The 24,554-nt window shown below is 39.4% G+C and overlaps 1 protein-coding gene across 2 annotated transcripts in view; it reads right to left on the reverse strand.

The window, feature by feature from the left end:
* MSRA (methionine sulfoxide reductase A) overlaps positions 1-24,554 on the reverse strand; it is a 1,315,681-nt gene that overhangs the window by 232,526 nt on the left and 1,058,601 nt on the right. The window lies entirely within an intron of this gene.

Here is a 24,554-nt window from a genome sequence, read left to right on the forward strand (position 1 = left end):
CGTTATAATAAAGGGAAAATCATTTTGACCAAAAGTAAAACAGTAATTCCCAGAGTGTCAGAGGCCCTTGTCACTGAAATAAACAAACAACTCAGGAGCTTAATAAAACCCACCAAAGCCATATTTCAGACTAAAATAGCAACCCAAGCCATAGACAATGACAAGGCATTTTTTTTGCTTATGTTCATAATCTCAAAAACACAACACAGCAATGCAGTGAGCTAATTGTGAAAGACATTACCTATACTGAGACTGAAGACATAGCTAACCCATGGCCAATAAATTTAGCTCTGATTTTATCCCCTCTCTCACCTCAGTCTATCCCTCAAGAATGCATGGAGTAAACACTATAAGTTGAACAAATGTAAGGTTGAGTTCAAATTCATAGTTTTAGAAGCACTTTCCAATAGCCTTAATGTTATTAATATTGAAGAAGAGCTAAGCTGGCTTGAATATTGTTGGCAACTCAGGCTTAATGCCTGCTTTCCACTGGGTCTCAACAACAGAGAAGAATTTGTAATGTACTTGAAAAGGAAAAGGCTTAAACATCAGTAGAGTGTTTAAGCGTTTTTATATGTGCAATGATATTTTTTAGAACTGTTTTTTAAACTTGTCATGTGACTTTTCTTAATCATGTGATTTTTTAGAATATATAAATGTGTTGAATGTGCCCAGAAAATTTAGTCTGAAAAAGTCTCAGAGTTAATTGGAGTGAGACGAAAGAGCTAACTGGGATTATTTGTCTTTGTCTACAATAAATTTGCTGTTTTTCATCTGGAGCCTGTGAACTTATTTTGGACATATCCCTCAAGATATACCTGAAACTGCAAAATCCAAGTAAAAGGAGGAAAAAGTGCCAGAAGTCACCAACAACAACAGAAAAAAGGCACCCGGATAGCCATTTCCAAGAAAACACATTTATTGACAGGTATTAAGCACAGCACTCACTAACGCTGACCACAACAGTAAGCATTATATTTTCTCCACAATTTCTTCAGATATACACAAGCATTACAGTTTCGTGAACATTAAAGGATTCTTGCAGGGACGTCTGAGCTATGATGCAAATTCTTAAAGAAGAATGACAGTAATTTTTACAAAAAGTTTATATATACCTGAAACTTGCTCACCTCCAGATATCACCCAAGACTATGTCCTAAAAGTGCTATAAAAAGCTAAAAATCAATGCATTTTAAGCAGCAAGAAGCACAATTTAGCCACACCCCAAACAACACTGTACAATCTCAGCCTCCATACAAGTTTTGTACCAAGTGAATGCAGAACAGCTACAGTCATTCCTCTACATAAGGGAGGCTCTTCCACTGGTCCAGGCAATTCCAGACCGATAAATCTGACCAGCCTCATATGCAAAGCCATGGAAAGGCTTATCATGAAATCAATCAGTCAGAAAATAGGGACCCTCCAAACACTAGACCCATTACAGTTTGAATATGTCAAGGACAGGTCATACTTACTCAGCCTGGTGAATTTTTTTGAAAGGTCACCAAAGCCATAGATGAAGGCAAAACAGTATACACCACATACATTGACCTGGACAAAGCTTTTGACACAATTCCCCACTCAGGTATAATAGAAAAGCTTAATAAACTGTGAATAAACCCCTATGTCACCTGCTGGACTGCCAACTGACTCAATGATAGGATGCACATAATCAAAATAGGGGAAGTTACCTCCACAAAGACAGCAGTCACCAGTGGTGCTCCCCAGAGTTCTGTGCTGGGACCTCTCCTGTTTGGTATTTACTTTTCTGAAGTAAAAGCAAATAACTCAGGGCTCTGGCTGACTAAGTTTGCAGATGACTAAAAGCAGTCATTGAATCCCCAAATGACAGCCATCCTGCAGGAAGGTTTGTCTTCAAATAAATGACTGGTGCTAAAATCATGGTATGAACTAAATGATACAAAATCCATTATTGTATACTTTGGGAAGTCATCTACCCCAGGAAACTACCACATTGGTAATATGACCTTTAGAGTTGACTCAGTTGTTCGGGTTTGGAAACCTATGTGGACAGTGACCTAATTTTGACCAACATGTGTCTGTTGTTGTAAGAAAGTCTTTCTATACTTATAAACAAAGGAACTAAGCCTAGATCTAGAGATGTCATTGTCCATCTTTACACAACCCTCATTAGGCCAGTAATTGAATATAATGCCCCCTTTTGGCATGTATCTGTCTGGACACATGCAATAACCAGAACTCCCACAGAAATACCTTACTAAAAGGATACAAGGCCTAAACTACATGTCATACATAGACCAAACTCTGTCACTATACTCTGTATCCTACAAACTGCTAAGAAGTGACCTGGGGCCTGCATACAATGCATTGTCCAACCCATTACTGATGGATTTACTGCACATCAGGCAGTCAAATGGCATCATAAATAATTGGTATAGGGATCTAAACCTCTTCTGCAATATCAACAGAATGGTTTGGAGGGAAAGGTATATTTTGCAGGGGCTACAGCTGCGATGGAACAGACTCCCCATCCACATAAAACTAAGTTCATCCCTGTCCATTTTCAAGCACAACTTAGATCTACGGATGGGAAACAGAAAATTTAGCCCAAGACTGCTTCTGTAATATTAATGGACATAGGTAGCTCCTAAATGCTTTGCCCCATGCATGAATTCCCTCAAATTATCTATGGCATGATCCCTTTTATTCTTATTGGGGAAAATATAATTATTGAGCATGGAATGTGTAAGGCCACTCTATTACCAAATGGGATAGGTTTAAACAAAATAAAGATCAAAGCCACAAATAAACTAAAAACAGCCAGGAAAGAAAGACGAGATCCACGAAATCCTGTTATTTAGCGCTTTCGTTTTTTAATAAAAACTTCTTCAGAATACACATCCATAATGAACTAAACCCTTTTTATACAAATACACACCTTCATAGTTAATGACATAATGAAATTACTTAAATTGAATTCAATTACTACAGCCCCATTAAGATATCTAAAACATTAAATACATTGTTTTAAACCATATTACAATAAAAAAACATAGAAAGTACACTGTATTTTGTTCAAACCACAAAAATCCTTAATTTATTATACTTTTATTCAAAAATAACCTTCAGATTTTAATCTGAGAGTGGAACTGATAGATGTATTTGTGTTTAAACCTGGAAATGATGTTGCTAACTGCCATCTTAGTTCCCTATTTTCCAAAAAATCATTAAGGGGACCACCACTATCTCCAACTGTAACTTGTTCTAATACTGAAAATCTAAAATCATGTCCCTCATTATTAATAATGTGCACTGCCAGAATATTTTTTATATCTTGTTTTTTAATATCATAGGAATGTTGATACATTCTGCTCCTAAGAGCATTAATGGTCTTCCCAATATTACCAGGATTATAGCCATGTATCTGATGGGGAACCTGGTGATGTTAATGGTTTTAACGATGATGAAAATATTTTTGGTTTGGACCCTTTAGAGTTTCCCCCTCTAAGGAGATCCGAAAGGATCAGGAACCAGAGGGGGGGGGGGAGGGGACAACATCATTCGAATTACAACAACAGAGGCAGGGGGAGGGGGAGAATGTATTAGATATGTTTGAAAGCCTCTTCTTGGAAAATGGTTTTACAGATATAAATATACTGAACACAGTGAATGACTTGTTTGAAGCTCCACATGTTTTAAGGGACACCATAGACACCTCTGTTCAGATTATTACCAATAGTAATGGTGACTTCAAAATGTATAACTACAGTGACTGCATATTGGACAAAAGTATAGCAAATATTTTTGAAAGAGGCTTGTCTTTTGTGCCAAGTAAAAAAGGGACTGTGGATGAAGCATTAATAGATTTAAAGATGTATGCAAGAAAGCTGAATTTTCAGCTTTATTTCAAAGAAGGACTGCATGATATCAATATTAATAGTGGTAATAACAATATATGTAAAAGATCTAGCACTTTCAATCCTCCACTATGCCCTATTGTACAGATGTTTGAAAAAATGTGTGATTATGATATCCGCATGTTATTTAAGAACAGTAGTAGGTCAACCTACGATGAAAATAATCTGGATAAGAAAGAGATGAAATTACTAAAAAATCTATGTAATAATAACAAGATTAGAATTATGAAACTGGACAAGGGGGGAGGATTAGTTATAATGGACACTAATTCATATATTGATAGAATGCTATTGTTTCTTCACACTGATACATATTGTCAGATGAGTGTGAATGAGAAAAATATATCATACAGGAAAGTGGACATCATGCTGGAAGACCTTCTGTTAAACAGACAAATCTAATTTGATGAATGGTCTTATATGACAGTAAAATAACCAAAAATTCCTACTACTTTTGGTATACCAAAAGTACATAAGGACCTCAACAACCCCCCCCCCCCCTTAGACCCATTGTTGACGCAAAGGCTTCAAAAACATATTATATTGCTAGTTTTATAGATATTCAATTAAAAAACATTTTACAAGACTGTAATTGGATAGTAAAAGATTTGTGGGACTTACTTAAGAAAATTAATAAAAATATGTATAATCATAGTTTAATCTTTGTAACAATTGATGTCAAAGATTTATTTTCTGTTATCCCACATGATACTGGAACTGAATGGTTCTATTCATATTTATGTCAATATACTAAAATGGGGCATGATAGGATTCTTACATTAAGGAGCCTCATGGAGTTAGTATTGGACACTAACATTACTGTATTTCAAGAACAACTATTCAAACAATGTAAAGGTGTAGCCATGGGGGCTATTTGTGCACCCATTTTTGCTAATTTAGTTCTAGCATTCTGGGAGAAGGAATATATATTCACCAGTAAATATGCACACCTTTGGCAATATTATGGGCGATATTTGGATGACATCGTCATCCTATGGAATGATAGTGACGATATGTTAAATGAATTCCTTGAGTTTATTGGTGTTAGTACAGAATTTTTGGAATTTTCTCATACCATTTCGGATGAGAAAATTAATTATTTAGACATCACCATAAGTAAAAATAGAATGAAAAGTTGTTTTGAAACGACAATTTTTAGGAAACCCACTTATTCCAATACACTTTTACATTTTTCCAGTTTTCACCCTATCAGAAGAAGTCACTAATAAAAGGTCAAGGGGTTAGACTAGCAAGAATGGTTTCAGACTTCTATGAGTTTTTAGGTCAAATAAAAATTCTTAAAGGTATGTTGGTTAGTAGAGGCTATCCCTTAGAATTTGTAGAAAATACATTAAAGGAGGTGGTATCTAAAAGGGAACAAGGTATATTTTTTCCATTATTAGGTAAGGGTCCTAATATTTTAGTTGAAGGTATGAAAAGTTCTTATGGCCAGAACAATAAGTCATTTCATAGTGTTGGTATTTTTAGAGTAGCAGTAACTGGAATGTATTCAATATTAATAAAGAATTTTTGGATATTGTGGGAATAAAACCTAATATTGTTTACAAGAAGGACATTACTATAAAAAACATGGTAGAGAGGGTACAAGAGATTCACTCTGGGCCCAAGGGAATGTTTAAATGTGGTTTTTGTCTGCAGTGTAAACATATTCTAGAAGGCACAGAGTTGTTTATCCCAAATTATGGCAAATATATATACAAGAAAAAAATTACCTGTAATAGCAGGGCTGTTGTTTATATAGGGACATGCACGCAATGTCCTTGTTTTTATATCGGGAAGACCATTAATGCTCTTAGGAGCAGAATGTATCAACATTCCTATGATATTAAAAAACAAGATATAAAAAATATTCTGGCAGTGCACATTATTAATAATGAGGGACATGATTTTAGATTTTCAGTATTAGAACAAGTTACAGTTGGAGATAGAGGTGGTCCCCTTAATGATTTTTTGGAAAATAGGGAACTAAGATGGCAGTTAAAAACTAATGCAACATCATTTCCAGGTTTAAACATGAATACATCTATCAGTTCCACTCTCAGATTAAAATCTGAAGGTTATTTTTGAATAAAAGTATAATAAATTAAGGATTTTTGTGGTTTGAACAAAATACAGTGTATTTTCTATGTTTTTTTATTGTAATATGGTTTAAAACAATGTATTTAATGTTTTAGATATCTTAATGGGGCTGTAGTAATTGAATTCAATTTAAGTAATTTCATTATGATGTCATTAACTATGAAGGTGTGTATTTGTATAAAAAGGGTTTAGTTCATTATGGATGTGTATTCTAAAGAAGTTTTTATTAAAAAACGAAAGCGCTAAATGGGATAGGTTATTTCAAGCACAAAAAGGGAAAATGGCTATGTTTAAATGGTGGACAAGGGCAGCTAGCCTAGTACTTATCTATATGGTTCATATGGTTCATATGTTCGTACTAGGCTATCTGCCCTAGGGCATTTATAAGCCTAGCCAGAGTGTATGTGTCTTACACCACCCCTTAGGATGAGAATACTACGCCCTTTTAGGGTTTAGTTTACTATGCCTCTGTCTAGTAGTGACAAAGAGATGACCCCCGGGGTAAACCTACGATCTCCCATCCACTCGTCGAGATTTCTCTTGAATAGAGTCAGTGAGGGGCTCTGCCTAACATGGACTGGGATTCTGTTCCAGAGTGTAGGGAGCCTCTGGGTTATGAATCTGTCCCTCCAGCATGTTCTATTTATTTCTGTGTTGAGGTTTAAGTCACTTGTTCTCGTGGCTCTGATGGATTTGGATTTTCTGAGGTGGAGCATGTCCATTAATTCAGGATTGGACATGGCCTTGTACGTCAGGCACAGATCACCTCTGAGTAGGCGGTATGCGACTGAATAGAGCTGGAGTTTTTTCAGTCGGGCAGCATATGACATATGTTTAAGACCCTTTATCCTCTTGGTGAGGAACTTTTGGGGTCTTTCCAACTGCTGCAGGTGTCGGGTGATATACATCCCAAATGGGGCATTGTACTCAATCATTGGCCTGATAAGAGAAGAGTACAGGGGCACAATGATCTCTCTTGATCTAGATGTGAAACCCTTCATGATAAGGTGGGCAATATAGAAGGTCTTCCTAACCACTTTGGCAATGTGAGTGTCAAATGAGAGGTTACTGTCAACCTGGGTCCCTAGGTCCCTGATTACCTCTTCCGTACTTAATGGATTACCGCCTATGTGGTCATTTGTCGGTACCTTGTTTTTCCCAAAGGGTATGACTATACATTTTTTGGCGTTTAGCTTAAGGCTATGGCTCTGGCACCAATTATCCATTTCTATGAGGCCTCTCTGAAGGATGTTTGTGTCCGCTGGAGTATCAATTATGGCGCCCAGTTTGCAGTCATCTGCGAACTTTGTCAGCCACAATCCTCCTATGTTTGCCTGTACCTTGGAAAAATAAATGCCGAACAAGAGGGGTCCCAGGACTGAGCCCTGTGGGACACCGCTTGTGACTGGCTTAGAGTCTGACATAGCTCCAGCAACTCTGACCCTGTGGGTTCTGTCCTTGAGCCAGTTTGCAACCCATCTTGTGACATATGGGTTTACATTTAAGCTGGTGAGTTTGTCTATGATGCCCGAGTGGGGTATTGTGTCAAAGGCTTTTGCAAGGTCAAGGTAGGCTGTATGAACTGCCTTACCCTCATCAATGGCCTTAGTGACTGTTTCAAAAAAGTCGACCAAGTTCAGAAGGCAGGATCTGCCCTTGACAAAGCCAAATTTGGTAGGATCCAATGTCTGTAGGTCCCCAATGTCTTTGTTTCTGAGTTCCATAATGATCCTCTCCATAGCTTTGCAGACCAGGCTTGTCAGGCTTATGGGGCGGTAATTTCCAGGGTCCGTAGAAGCACTGCCTTTGTGAAGTGGGACCACTGTTGCCATATGCCACTCTTTGGGTACGTATCCTGTGGTAAGGCTAAGATTAAACAACAGCCTTATGTGTGGGTTTAGTTCCTCTTGGAGTTCATGTAGCACACAGCCCGGGACACCATCCGGTCCCATTGATGCTGTGTTTTTAGCTTTAGAGAGGGCGGCTCTCACCTGGGCATCTGAGATGTTAGGGAGGCTACACTCTGCTGGGATAGTTATTTCTCCTTTTGGGGGGGAGGGGGAGGAGAAATTTGCACTGAACCTGTCTGCCAGAATGTTGGCAATGTCAGTGGGTTCAGTGTATTTTGTGTCATTTTGGACTAACTCTGAGCATATCTGGGAGTTTCCACCCAGGTTTCTAACATAGCTAAAGACGGCCTTGTGATTGTCTTTTGTGTCATTTGCGATTTTTCTCATGAATCTGTATAGACAGTGGTTCTGGATTGGTAAACTAGGATGTAGTCCTTCATCTTAAAAAGGGAGGAAGGAAGGTTTGTGCCACTTAAAGAGGGATTAAATTATTAAATCAGTTGTTTTGTCTCTACTGCTGATTATATTTCATCCTTGCACCTGTATATTGTACTATATTCCAATTTACTTTTTGGTGATGAACAGTTCAAAGTATATGTACAGCTTAAAGTATATTTGATGTATAAAATCAGAGTGTAATGTTTCTGAAAACTGATTTTTGTGCTTTACTAATCTGTGTTAGTGTGGAGCTTTTCTCCCCGGGCCTCTGCTGAAAAAGGATTTGTGTCCAGTCGGACTTTCCTGGTAACCAAATGTAAAATAAAATAAATAATCTCTCTGGGGCTCTGGAAAGGAGTCTTTATTATTTAGCAGACGAGGCTCTGTTCCAAGAAAAGCCATCCATATTCTTTCCTAGCCATTGAACAGAAGATCACCTATTTGTCCCTTTACAGATAATGGACAGGTTGACGGCAACTTGATAGTACTGTCTAAATGTGTTCTGTTGACCTGGAAAAGGAATATGACCATATATTCCAGAATATCTTGTGGAAGGTGTCAGAACACTAACGACCTCCAGGGTCATTACTGTATGTTATTCAGTTTCTTTACTTCTGGTGTGATAGCTGTGAAAGCATTACTGACATTAATATAAATATATTCAAGGAAGGTACAAGGCTCCACCAATGACATGTCTGTCTCCTCTCCTGTTTATGATTTTCTTGGATGGGATATTATAGAATAATTGAGGCTTGGAGACTATCTAGTTAGGTGACAAGATGACTACAACTTTGTGGTGTGCAGACAATACTGTCCTTTATGCCTCAGGTAGCTGTGATTACCAGCCTGCAGTGGAGTGGTACACTGCTGAATATAAAGTTGATTTGATTATAATTAGCTCCTCCTAATGGAAGGTCATAATTCTCTCCCAGAAAACTGTGGAATGCAGGTAAGAGAGGCACAGTTACTTCAAGTGGAGAAGTTATTTATCCTGGGTTCTTAGTCTCCTGATCATTCTAACTTTACTTGTAAACATCAGGTTACTGCTGAGGTTTCAATACTGCAGGCATTTTTCCAGACTGTGGTGGTAATGCAAGAGCTGGATCATAGAACGAAAAGACTGAACACTCAGACACAAATTATTGCTTCACTGGATTGCTGGACTCAGTCTGCATGACATTTTCAGGATCCTGGCAATCAAGGGGATACTGGAGCAGAATTGCTGTTCATGGCAGTCTCATTCAAACAGTCATCACTAATCCAAGACTGGTTTATGGAAAACACCAAAACCAGTTTTAGTATGGGGACTGGTTTAGCCTTGAGGCGCACCCAATCCTTGTGAAAGACCATCAGATTCCCTGCAAATCATGTCCTCCAGCTCTGAGATCTTGCAGGCAGAAGTACTAGCCACAAAACAGCTGCTTCCAAGAGCTGAAATTCAGATCTGTTAAACATGCTTTCAAAATAGGATGCACCTGAAGATGATCTTTACCTCAGGGAAAGGAAGAATTCATCAAAGATGGAAGAAAATGCAATATTGCTGTAGAAGCTTCCTGTCATATCTGCTAGGTAACAGTTTTGACATGTCAATCAGAGGAAATGGGAGTTTAGGAGGGGGATGTGGGAAACACCTGTATGAGAAAGTAGAGTAAAATTAGAGCTAACTTTGTCAAGTAGAATATCTGCAACTCCTTGAAGGAACCATTACATATAAGCTCCATACAGTAATTTATGTTACTTCTGAGTTTACTTGTGATTGGTTTTAGTGATGGTAATGATGACCTTAAGTTCATAAATGGTGCTATACTTCTTTATGATGTTCTTTATAGTTTTGCTTACCAGATGTAACTCTTTTTTACAGGGTTAGAGGCTTTTTTCTGTTTTAGAGTTTGTTGATACAAGATTTTTTTTCATATAAACTTACTTTTAAAATTACTACTGTAGTTATGGTGAGTGGGAGTAAATGTCTCATTACAGTTATATAAAAGGGAATGTGAGAATAACTGTAATAATCCAAGAAAATATTATTAGTCTTCGAAAGAAAAGTGTATGAAAAACGAGCAAGGTGTATTAGAGCTATATCAAATGTAACAGCTATCTATCTATATCTCACTATTTCACATTCTATCTGCCTGTCTATATACATATAGATTTGCATTTGTTAACCAGCTAGAGCATTGATCTCCAAATACCTTTTTCAGACTCAGTATTGTCTGGTTAAGTAACTTGCTCAGAGTTATCCAGTTAGGTAAATGGAAGCCGGATGAATCAATACCTAGACCACAGGAAGCAGCTTGTTAACAGCTTATACTTTTACTTATCTGTGTCAAGTACTATATCAATAGCTACATATATGTGTGTGTTTGTGTCTGTCTGTGCAAACATAATTGGTTAAAAATCGAAGCAGTTGTATTGAACATGCCCTAATAGCAAAAGCACAATATGCAGAAGAAAATGTGAAAATGATGTATACAACTGCATTTTAAGTGTGCAAATGTACTGCTAATTGAAATGGAACTAATCCTTGCTTCTTGACTAAGTCTCCATTCCCCCTACACAGAAGTAACTGTGGAAAATGGAAGGACATATTTTAAAATTCAAAGTAAAATCACTGGAAATTTTATCTAGGGACTCATAAATAAAGGGATTATCTATTAATTCAAAAATGTTAGAGAAGGAGCAATAGGAGTTACTAATTCACTTACTGGAAAATGCATGAGAAGACAGAACTCAATCTACTGTATACATAAGGACTCAAATGCCACTTTGGACTTAAAAATCAGTTCTTTAGCCAAAAGCGGACAATTTATACTTTAGATGTTATTTTTTTCTGACCATTATCTGTCTTTTTGAACATTTTCTTCTTAATTTCTTTTGGAAGTCTTTTAGTGTCTGCCTAAATCTATTTGTTTCCAGTAAAGAATTTTATTTTTCAATGTTGAATGCTTGCTTCTGATGTTGTACTTACTAAGAGGTTATATATTTCATCTGTGTACCAAACTGTGTGGTCTCTGTCTTTGGAATGGGTGACTACTAACAGCTAATTGCTACTCATAGCCGGCCTTAGGCATAGGCCAACTAGGCGGCCGCCTAGGGTGCCGGTCTAGCAGGGGCGCTTTTCCAGTATTTGTTTGGTGTAGGTAGACCAGGATGGGGGCACCAGTGGTGTGGTGGGGGGCACCGTGGAGCCCTGTTGCCTAGGGCACCAGCTGACCTAAGGCCACTCTTGTTGCTACTATTTGAATATTGATTTATTTTGTTAGCTTTGATTAACAAGAGGCAATTTAAACTTCAAGCACTATGAAGTGATACATTAATGTATGAGTAGGAATTTTCTATGTTAGAATGCTACCATGTTGAATTTTGACTAACACAAGGCACTATTTCAGCAACAAAGGTTTTAGCAGTTAGCAAAAGCCACACAGCAAGAGCTGAAGTTCATTCCTGGTGAATCAAGATGGATTGTTGGCCATCTCGTCCCAAGCAAACACATACTGGGACCCTCTGGAATGGCACCAATTAACCAGCCAATTACTAAAGCCAATTTTTTTCTCTGAATTTTGGCATTATTTTCCGTGAAGGTAGAATGTTGCTCAATACTAGGGTTTTAACTTCCTTGGAAGCATAAGTGAAGAGCTCAGCAGTATCTCTCATCATCTTTCTTATGGTAGAACAGCTAAGATCATTCCCTTTTATGTGGGCAAGTACAAGTGCATATTCATATCTGACATGGTGAAGGGTCATAAGGGCCTAAGTGACATCCAAACTTCTAGCATGTGAAAGAAAGCTTATTATTACTGTGTCTTTGTCCAGACTGGTCAGTACAGAGTCTGTGTGTCTCTCAGAATCACTAAACACTAAGAATTCCCAGGAATTAGTGGTAGGACAGTGATTTTTATTAGAAATAGGTGTTGTTATATGAGTGAAAACAGCTGCAGACAAGTTTCTAGGTGGATGAGGTTTGCTAGACGGGTGGCTGGAGGAAACAGGCAAGGATTGTTAACCATCTCAGCATAGAGAAGTGTAGTGCTGTGTTACTCTTTACTGGCAGTAGGTGGTGTGGAGAGATTAGCCTCCAGTTTAAGTAAATCCTTGTACTGTCATAGGTGGACTCATATGAGAGAAGCAGAGGTTTGTTAGTAAACATCAGACAGCGGCTACACTGCCTCATCATACCTAATGAAAACATGGTGGCTAAGGAAGTGGTTAGAGCAGGACATGACACCATGGCAGTACAGGCCGCCACCTGAAATAGAGTAGTTTGCATTAAGTATATGAGTACCTAAGTAAATACCTACTTGTAAGGCTCTAAGTGGAGATACAGCAGTTCCCTCCTTTTCTCCACTCCTCTCTTCCTCTTTGTATTTGCATTGGATAGTGTAGTCTGCACCTTAGCACAGTAATAAGCTGAATTGTGCAAGAGTCAGACATTTCAAAGTGCAGAAGCTCCTGCTTAACGTGGAAAACAACCAGTTAGTGATGATGCTGGGAATCGGCCCCTCTCAAATGCTGACCAAGGATCAACAATTCCAGCTCCTCTTCTCAGAAGGCAAAAGTAAAGTCACTAACCCATTGCAGGTGAAACAAAAGGAGACACCAGGAGTATCTCACAATTGGTAGGCAAGTATAAACAAACCCAGATGTTGTGAGGCTCTACGTGAAAGTGCAGCAGTCTTCTTCCATATGGATTTGTGCTGGACAACACAGTCCAAATTTCAGCACCATAATGCTCACAAAGACCTTCTGTTGTGGCTGGGGACTATGTTATCTTTTACTGATCTCCTAACAAGTCTTCAGAAAAAAACAACTCTAATTGGGAGGAACTATCAGAATAGTCTGCCTGAACTCTTCTTTAAAGATGGAGACAAAAGCCACGCCGTCTTTTACAGATATATACCAGAGATTAAAAAAATCCTTTGCAACTCTCTGTCCAAAGATTAAGTCTGTCTACCTTGTGGCAAGTATTAAAGTGCTCTTGTGCGTGGGACGCAAGCAGAATCGCAGAAATTGCATAGCAATCTGTCCTATGATGCTTAGAAAGAAAAACAATCAACTCCTCTAGGGGATAATAAAGAATATATCTCCATTTTTGAGGCTTGAAGAACAGACAACACAGGGAAGAGCCAAGGAGCTTTATTCATCTTCCGCAAATATTGCTGAAGTCTCTTCTGGCAGAAAGACTGAGAAGTTACAAATCAGTTTACAGACCACCCTGTTAACTTGACAGTCTCTTCAAATATTTGGTTATGCAGACGTGAGCAACACAAAGATGATTTACCATTATCTCTGTGTTTATACAGTGTTGCTTGGTTGTCCCTAACTTCCTTACCTAAATAGACTTGGGAGGGGGACATCCTCCTTGATGCAGCAAGAGTCAGGTGTGCATTTAGGTGGACAACTGGTGTCTATCATGTGACTGATCCTTCAAACGCTCTAGGTAATTCCAGCAGCTGGACAATACAGCAAACTAGCCCATCAGTCTGAATATAACTGCTGTCACTCCACCCCATGTAATTCTTTTTTTTTTTCTTTTTGTAAATGTGCTCTGTTATGCTTCTTTATAAAATACATTATATAACCGATGCCAGTATATATATGCATCCTTGTGGTTTCTGTTCCACAAGTACTTCTGAGTGCAACTATTGCCAACTGTACATAGTCTCTATTTAGTCCTTTTTCTTTCCTTAATTTCAACTATTTCAACTACCTGGTAGTTGATATTCATGAATTTAGATTCGCAAGTTCAGCTAGCTTTACAAACAATACACATATATGCGAGACAACTCATCTGTAGCATTTCCCTTGAGAGCAATTTCACTGATTAAAACAAACTGAAAAATGGAATAATCTCTAAAGTACATAACAAAGTAACAGTGCACTGCTTTTTTTTTGGGGGGGGGGGTGGCAAGCTCCTTTGCATCCCAAATCCCACAACTATTTATATTTATAAATATACACAAACACATATATTTATAAAATGTATTATCATTCCATGAATGTCCTAGTCCTACTCACTGTTAAATAATCCATGTGCATTTTAAGAAGGAAATAAAGTCTGAAACTGAAATAGATGTCATTATTTGTTTATTATTTAGTGACTTCAGTCCTCTTTGATTTGACAGAAAGCCACAGATTTTATAAGGAACAGACCAAATATTTGAGGCAAAAATCTGGACATTCTGCTAACATCTGTACAGTTGAGAGGTATGTGACTATATGTTATAAGAGATCATTCTAAGAGCTGTTGTTGAACTGCTCGGTGCAATGGTTAAGGATGTAGCGTTACAATGACAGTGTCTGGACTTTGGTTCTCTATAGGCTTTTTTTGTACATAGATTTTGCCAGAATTTTTTGCCTGTATGCCTTATGTTGCATACACTGATTTCTTTCTTATGGGTATACTTACTTAAAGGTTTATGTACATGTCATACACTCATGGACTGTATATTGGGGGTTCACAGGTAGGTACTAGGCTATCTGCCTGAAGGCATTTATAAGCCTAGCCAGAATGTGTTGGCGTTCGCCGCCCCCTTTGATTAGTTCCCTGTGCCTCTGTCCAGCAGAGCCACTGAAGTGATCCCCGGGGTAAACTTTCTGTTTCCCATCCCCTCGTCAAGGTTTCTCTTGAGGAGTGTTAGCGAGGAGCTCTGCCTAATGTAGATTGGAATCTTGTTCTAAAGCATGGGAAGTCACTGGGACAGGAATCTATCCCTCCAGCACGTCCTATTTATTGTTGTGGTGAGGTTTAGATCCCTAGAGCGTATGGCTCGGGGGATATGGTTTTCTTTAGGTGGAGCATGTCCATCAATTCTGGTTTGGACATGGCCTTGTATGTCAGGCAGAGATCACCACTGAGTAGGCGGGATGCAACCGAGTACAGCTGGAGTTTCTTCAGCCGAGCTGCATAGGGCATCTGTTTGAGGCCAGTGATCCTCTTGGTGAGGTACTTCCGTGGTCTTTCCAGCTGTTGCAGGTGTTTTGTAAGGTACATCACAAATGGGGTGTTGTACTCTGTGATGGGTTTGATGAGTGATGACTAGAGGGGCACAATGACCTCTTTTGATCTGGATGCAAACCCTTTTGTAATTAGGTTGCTACATTTTTATTTATAAATCGATGTTGCAAAACTGCCAGTACTTTCTGTATTTGATAATGAGGGAGTTCAACAGCTTTGGAATGATATTCTTGTCATTCGAGGTACGTTGCTTTGATTAGGAGTTAAGAAGCCATGCATATATACATAAATATATATATATATATATATATATATATATATATATATATATATATAGATAGAGAGAGAGACAGGTAGATAGATACATTATTTTGTATTCATCTGTAATATACCACTATTTATTGGAAAACTCTGTAATTGGGTATTTTATTGTGACTATCCAAAAATGAAACACAATGCTTCTTAATATTATTTTAATAAAAAAATTAACAAAACTCAAAAAATAAAGGATAAAGCAGAGGAGACAAAATTCTAACAAACTAATATTATCAAAATTGTTTATTAAATAAAAGAACAATACAAACTCAATAAGTACTTTCATCTCTTAAAAAAAAAACAATCTCAACTGCATTAGAGTTGTCATCAGATTGTTACTGTGACTACTTCCTGTTTGGGTCATGACTGAATCAGGCCTACGGACCAGTTCATCTACATGGCTAATAATAAATAAATTAGTTAAAATGAGGTACATGTGTATCAAAAGACTTCACTCACATTCAAGTGGATTGTACTGTGTCCTGCACAGACCTCAAGCTATATTACCTAACAGCATGTACTATACCTGTTTGGTCGTACCCCAGAATGCAGTGAACAAGGTAAGCAGGTCTAATGCCATGGGTATGACAGCGAAGCCAGCACATACAGAAGGGGCAGAAGAATCAACTTCATTTCTAGTTAGCAAAACAAGTGTGTGGGGGAGAAGGCAAGAGAAGAAAGCTCCCTGAGCCTGACAGCAACTTCAAGTCACCCATTCGGTGAATTAAAGGCTCACTTCACACACATAGGCTTATCGGGTTCCTATCAGTTCGTCGAAACTTCAGCAGTTTGAACACCATATGTTCGAACTGTGAAGTTCGAAAACTGATTATCGCGAAGCCGCAGAACACCGAATTCTTTCCCAGGGAAAGAATTTGGTGGGCCGATTCTGTGGCTTTGCTATTTTCAGCACTGTGTGGAAAGTTACGGGTCTGGTTCAGGTAATTGTGTGGATGTTAGGGTGCGGGTTAGGTGAGTTAGGGTTAGGGCGTGGGTGAGGTGGGTGTGCGATAGTGACAGACTTTAGGGTTAGGGCAGGATAGGTGAGTTAGGGTTAGGGCGCGAGTCAGGTGTGTGCGCAATAGTGACAGACCTTAGGGTTAGGGTTTGGGTTAAGGTAAGTGGATAGATAGCAGTGTACATACAGTTTAGTGTAGGGTTAGATGTAGGATTTTAAGTGTATGTGTGTGGATTGCTGTTTTTTTTTGGTGTGCTTGTGTTTCTTGGAACAGCAATTTTTTTCCCCTGGGAAAAAAAAATCACTGTTCTAAGCCTTCGATTGTTTTATACTTTGAGGTTAGAAGTTTGAACATATGGTGTTCCAACTTCTGCCATTTCGTCGAAGTGATATAGACCCGGCTTATCAGTCATATCTTCTGATGAGGGAGGTATGACAGTTTAATTCTGGGATATACTCTTCAGAATTGTAGACTGGGAGTACATCTCCTGCTTTCTTCTTGCTTGCCAGACATTTATGGGCATGAGATCTGTCACTTGCCTTCATGGTAATAAGACCACTAAAACACTGGATATTTGATGGTGGAGACTCTGACTATTGCCTGTTCTCTTATTCTCTTTCTGTTTCCCTTCTTTCCAGCTCTTGACCAGGACTGGGCAGTGGGCCCTCTTTTAATTCCAATGTTTGACATCTTCCAACAATGCCATCCTGCCTGTGTTAAGCTACAGTTTGGGCTTGTCACCTCTTTCATCTCATAGCAGACTGAATCTGTAGTACTTCTGCAAGTCTTTCGCAATGTACTCGATCTTCCAATCTTAACAGCACTTACTGGGCTTGACTTTTTTTGGCATCAAGTGTGAGAACTTTCTAGAAAGACATACTAGGACCAAAATTCAAACTGCACACATTGTAAAACAGTATGGATGTGAGCATCCATCTAGTGATAACATGTGGTACCATGGTATGTGCTGATGTGAAGCATGTGTGCCTCCAAGTGCAGAGAATGAAAGAAATTGCTGAAGAGAAGGTCCTCAAGAAGAAGGTCTCCATCTAGCTCACTGCAGAGAGCCTTTTGATGTAAAATCCAATTATCCTTAACCTGTTGTTGAACAAATGCCCTGACTATTCTGTACTAGCTACTGCTTGAGTATTTTAATTTTACAGATTATGCATTTTGGAAGTTTTATTCTCTCCAGCTCACGTTCCTTGATTTAACTTTCACCCGATGAAGATCTAAACAGTTAACAGAATAAATACAGGATTCATTTCCCATGATAGGCTTGGTCCTGATAGTTTCAATCTTACATTTCTTAGTGCCTGAAACATTTCTTCTCCCTTTACTATGTCACATTGTAAATACTTCTCTATAGTGATTTATTCCCAAACCTTTGGTAGCAAATACTATTTTACCTTTCCCAAAACTGGACCAACCCTCAGAAGCCAATAATCAATAATCAGAGCTTCATTTTCCTACTGCTCTGTATTGCTAAATTAAAGTGTGATTTCCACAAAAATGAAGGATTACTTAGCAGTAAGCAGCAAGTTGTTTTGATCGAGACACAGCACCACAGTTGTTCTATCTGCAAAATGACTTGGTTTATATGAACGTGAACCAGTGGATTGATGGTGGCCTTGTTTAATGAGCTTCGATTTAATATGAAAGTGGATCAGTGGATTGATGATAGCTTTGTTTACTGAGCTTTGATGTAATATGAAAGTGGATCAGTGGACTGACGGTGGCTTTATTTACTGAGCTTTGATCAAGTATGAATGTGGAGCAGTGGATGATGGTGGCCTTGTTCACTGAGATTTGACTTAGCTGGCTAATACTCCTCTCTAATCTTCCCAGATAAGGTCTAAAACTAAACAGTACTTGCTACACAAATTCTTCAATTTCAGTCTCAGTATAACCTTTCAAAAATTGTTCCCCAGCATTTGGTGTACTTCAAGAATTTATTTTTGATCTGCTTCTGGTCACCATTTTAGCACACCTCTCATAGCTGCTAACCCTGAGCACATAATCTTACAGAGTGTATATCTGATTACTCAGCAACTAATGATATAACCTCAGTGAACATAAATCAAAACAAACAGGTAGTTACACTGAAAATTATTTTTGACAGGACTAAGACAATGCCTTTTCTATTCATGCCACAGTGAAGTTATTACTTCCTGGTCAGAAAGTTTAACCTCCATCTTAAGTTGTAAATGTATACCTTATTCTGTGCTCAACCTGGTTCATGCTTTCTCCTATAACACTGACCAAATGCACAGTAAACTCTGCATTAATGTAAACTGCACACTATCAGCCATGTCTTCCCTTCTAAAACCAAGGCTGTTTTGATGAAGTAACTTCTGCAATGAGATATGCTCTTCCAACCCTTTCTAGTTTCTTCACCTCACAAATAATAAGTACTCTAAGTTTTAATTAGGGCAAGCCATTTCATTCTCCTCCAGCTCTGTAATGAACAACACTGCGTCTAAAACAAACCAGCCTCTACATTTATAAAAGTTCTTGTCTTCTTAACCAATTCTGCATCCACTACAGGCTACTGCATCACAATCGCTGGCCTCCTTAGTACAGTCTTTCACTTTCGCAGTCTAAAATAAAAATTTATCTTACTGATGCTGAGGTGCAGAATGAAATCACAGTAGTCCTACCACCCTCCACCAGGTCTGTGACTTACTTAAGGGAGTGTTAAAATAAATCTGTTAAATCTAATGCTGTGGTCGGTCTTCTTAGTGTATGTAACTCTTTTGAGGAAATGCATGTTGGAGTGTTGCGACAAGCAAGCAAGGAAGGGATAGGAGACTTGTGCCAGACAGAGTTAGAAGGGTATATTGCAGAATAATAATTTGGAGGCGAAATTATATATTTTTAGCTATGGACCTAATTCAGTAGGAGGCAAGGAAGTGATGAGATTAGTCGATGCAGGTAGCAAATTAACATGAAAGATATATGAGAATTTAAATCAATCACTTTACATGGGATGTAATGGACTAACTAGTTCAGTTAAAAGGAGCAAATTGTAAACCTAGCCCTGAGAGATAATGGTCTTTTTGTGACCATATAAAAGATGTATTTGTAGGGTGGCATTGTCGCCTCACAGAAAGAGGTTCTCCAGTTCCATTCTCAGTTGGGGTGCCTTCTGTGTGGAGTCTGCATGTCTTCCCTGTGGTCATGTGGGTTTCCTCCGGGTGCCCCAGTTTCCTCCCATATTCCAAAGACATGCAGTAGGTGGATTGGACACACTAAAATTGGCCGTAGGTGAGTGTGTGTGTGTGTGTGTGTGTGTGTGTGTGTGTGTGTGTGTGTGTGTGTGTGTGTGTGTGCGCAAGTGAGTGGTATGAATGAATGACCGTGGCAGGGCTAGCCACTCGGCAGTGTAAACCTTGGCTCGAGATGATTGCCCCTGAAGTGACACCCTGTCCCCATGTTTAAAATGGGAAAAAGGGGTCGAGGATGGATGGACAGGAGATGTATCTGGTTGCTAAAGAGAACAACAAGTTAGGAAGGAGAGGTACTCATGTTTTAGCTATGTCTGTTTATACAGGTGCTATGTGGCACCTGTATAAACAATCAAATAATAATATGTGGCACCTGTATAAACAATCATAAATAATCATAATAAAAAACTAATCACTCTGGATGTCCACATCCCACCACCACCCCCAGCTAAGGAAACCACAGTAAAAAATCTTTTCTAAAGCAAACTTCACTTTACTTAAGACAGAGGTGGTAAGTTTCACAGCCCCCACGCTAAATTATAACGCTGCCCAAGATGCAGAAACCTTTACAAATGCACTCTGTGAGCACCTACAAGGATGCATGGATCGTGCCATCCCTAACAAAACCAAGACTCACTCCTCTAAGAGAAAGAAACCAGTTTGGTGGACCCCTGCAATAAACAGGCTGTACAATAGGAGGAGGAAACTAGTTCAGAAAAAAAGCAAATCCCAAGAAGGAAAGACATCCCTGATCTGCATCAGTAAGAAACTAAGGTCCCTGAAGAAATCATCCAAGGCTAACTTTGAAAGAAAAATAGCCAAGGATTCAAAAGATAACCACAAAGCCTTCTTTAGCTATGTTAAGAATCTAAGTGGCAACTCGCAGATATGCACTGAACTAGTGCAAAATAGCACAAAGCATACTGAACCTACTGATATTGCAAACATCCTGGCAGATAGACTCAGTGCAAACTTCACCCCCCTCTCACCTCCAAAAGGGCCCACAACAGAACCGGAAAAGGGTAGTGTCCCAAAAATCACAGACGCACAGGTGAAAACAGCCCTTTCAAAAGCCAAAAACACAGCGTCAATGGGACCAGATGGTGTCCCAGGCTGCGTCTTGCACGAACTTCAGAATGAACTAACCCCCCACCCTAAATGTGCTGTTCAACCTCAGCCTCTCCACAGGCTACATGCCCATAGAATGGCGCACAGCAATGGTTATTCCTCTCCAAAAAGGAGGGGCCACAACTGACCCTGGTAACTACTGCCCCATTAGCCTGACTAGCCTGGTCTGCAAGGCTATGGAGCGCATCATCATGGAACTCATTAACAAAGACATTGGGAACCTCCAAACACTTAACCCGACCCAGTTTGGCTTTGTTAAGGGCAGATCATGCCTACTAAACCTGATTGACTTCTTCGAGACAGTCACCAAGGCCATAGACGAGGGAAAGGTGGTTCACGCAGCCTACCTTGACCTCGCCAACGCTTTTGACACCATTCCCCAATTGGGTATTACAGAAAAACTCACCAGCCTGAACATAAACCCCTAACGTCATGAGATGGGTTGCCAGCTGGCTTACAGACAGAACTCACACGGTAAGAATAGCAGGCTCCAGGTCCGAATCTAAATCAGTCACAAGTGGTGTCCCGCAAAGCTCAGTCCTGGGACCCCTACTGTTCGGCATATACTTCTCAGAAGTACAGGCAAACAACAGGAGGACTATGGCTAACCAAGTTCGCAGATGACTGCAAACTGGGAGCCATAACTGACTCTCCGGCTGACACAGACATCCTCCATTAGGGCCTTACTGAGACGGACACCTGGTGTCAAAGTCATGGCCTCATGCTAAATGCCAAAAAATGCATAGTCATCCCATTTGGGAAAAACAAAACACCCACGAATTACCACATAGGTGGCAGCCCCCTTAATACAGAAGGGGTAATAAGAGATCTGGGGACCCAGGTAGATAGTAATCTCTCCTTTGACAATCATATTGCCAAAGTAGTTAGGAAATCCTTCTATGTGGCCCATCTAATTACTAAAGGGTTCGCATCTAGAAATAAAGAGGTTATAGTACCCCTCTACTCGTCACTCATTAGACCCGTCATAGAGTACAATGCCCCATTTGGGATATATCTCACAAGACACTTCCAACAGCTGGAAAGACCACAAAAGTACCTCACCAAGAGGATTACTGGCCTCAAACATATGTCCTATGCAGCCCGACTGAAAAAACTCTGGCTGTACTCAGTGGCATATCCCTTACTCAGAGGTGATCTCTGCCTGACTTACAAAAAGCTATGTCCAACTCAGAATTGATGGACATGCTCCACCTAAGGAAATCCAAGTCACTACGAGCCACGGGCTCTAGTGAGCTAAACCTCGCCACAACAATAAATAGAACATGCTGGAAGGATAGATTCCTGTCACAGACTCCCCATGCTATGGAACAAAATTCCAAATTACATCAGGCAGAGCCCCTCACTAACACTCTTCAAGAGAAACCTTGACGAGTGGATGGGTAACAGAAATTACACCCCTGGGATCACTTCATTGGCTCTGCTTGACAGAGGATCAGTTAATTAATCAATGGGGTGGCGAAAGCCGATACACTCTGGCTATGCTTATAAATGCCCTCGGGCAGATAGCCTAGTACCTACCTATGAACCTATGAACAAGGTTATTTTACTAGCACAAGAAAGACTGAATCTGGCTGAAAAGGAAGCATTAACTGATGTGAAGGGATGACTGGTGGGAAAGGATGATATAAAAACAGGCAGATTACTGTGGACTTCATATATGATCCCCCATGTTTGAAAATGAAATGATTAAGGGATACTTTCTTAAAAATAACAGACCTTCAAGAAGGATTGCTAATGTATGTAGGTGGCCAGAATTTGATATTAAACTTAGGAGAGACTTCTAAAAGGAAAGGAAGGAGTATGATAATAAGGAAGGAGACTGGTATAAAAAGAAAACTGGAGTTATAGGGACTAGGTGATGCATGAGGATTTTGCCACTTAAAGAATGTAGTGTGGTTTTACCCATTTCAATGCAAAGTAGATAAAGTGGTCTAGGTTAGACTAATTCTATATGACTAAAGACTAATGAAAACAAAGCAGCATATACATGTGGCTGCATTGCTGTACTCATATCACTCATTGATAAGGCCCTGTATGGGATTGGCCCCTCCAAGGTATTTGAAGGGCACTGGAGGTTCCTACAAATCAGTTGAACAAGGAGAGGTTTAAAATTAAGATAAAGGACATAATAGATAGTGTAATGGCTAAAAATGAGATGACCTAGATGTCCGTCTTGAGCCAGGTAAAGTTAGTTATACATGCAGATACAGGAATTATTAAAATTAGAGAGGCAGAGGGAGATCCTCCCTGGTGAGATCTGACCACAAATCGGTCTCACTCGAAGTAACTATCACATCTAACCCCACTCCAGCAGCAACTAAACTAAAAAAACTTAAGCAAAGCAGATTATAACCTCTTACAGGATGGTATAAATAGCTTCTCTGCACCTCCTCTCTCAGATGGAACTGGCAACTATGCCAAGCTCTACACCAAAGTTTTATACAAACAGATGTATTACTGCATTGACTTGGTCATACCTGATAGGACCAAAACAAGCTCCTCAAGGAACAGCAAATCTTCCTGCTGGACAACTGCCATTAACAGGCTTTACAATAAGAGTAAGAGGGAGCTGGCCCTAATAAACTGGAAATACTCCCTCCTCAGCTTAAACAAGCAAATAAGACTTCTTGTAAAGTCCTCCAAAGCAAACTGAGTCCAAATCAGCTTCCTCAACAAAGGACAACCATAAGGCATTCTATAGTTACATCTGTAACCTAAAAAGAAAGACCCAGATTTGTGCAGAACTGGTAATTAATGATACCACATGGACTGAGCCTGTGGGCACAGCTAACATGTTATCCAACAGGTTCTGTGAAAACTTCACTCCCCTGTCCCTGTCACATGTACCCCATGACATCCCTACCACCTGTCCCCTATCTTGTATCTCTAAAGAGCAAATTGTAAATGCTGTCTCTAAAGCCAAAAACACAGCCTCTATGGGACCTGATAACATCCTAGGCTGTGTCCTACATGGACTCCAACATGAACTGTCCCCTACCTTTTATCTCTAAAGAGAAATCGTAAATGCCATCTCTAAATCCAAAAACACAGTCTCTATGGGACCTGATAACATCCCAGGCTGTGTCCTACATGGACTCCAGCATGAATTAGCAACACCATTTGGTACGCTTTTCAATTATAGTGTAATTACCAGCTGAATGGAAAACAGCCACCATTATTCCCTTGCACAAAGGTGGTGCATACACTGATCCCAGGAACTACAGACCTATTAGCCTGACAAGCCTTAACTGCAAGGCCATGGAGAGAATCATCACCTGATCAACAAAGATATAGGTAATCTCCAAACACTTGACTCTACTCAGTTTGGATTTGTTAAAGGGAGATTCATGCCTGTTAAACCTGGACTTCTTTGAGACAGTCACCAAGGCCCTGGATGAGAGGAAATCTTTGTATACAGCATACCTGGACTTAGCAAAGGCATTTGACACTATCCCCCACTCAGGCATCATTGACAAACTCACCCAACTAGGCATCAACCCTTCTATCATTAGATGGGTCACTAACTGGCTTAATGATAGAATTCACATAGTCAAAATAGGGGAATCTACCTCCAGCAGCAGACCTGTAACTAGTGGTGTTCCACGGGGATCAGTTCTGGGACCTCTACTGTTTGGAATCTATTCCTTTGAAGTACAAGCAAA

This window comes from Protopterus annectens, chromosome 1.part2 (assembly GCF_019279795.1).
Source record: "Protopterus annectens isolate FY-2018-M chromosome 1.part2, PAN1.0, whole genome shotgun sequence".
NCBI lineage: Eukaryota > Metazoa > Chordata > Ceratodontiformes > Protopteridae > Protopterus > Protopterus annectens.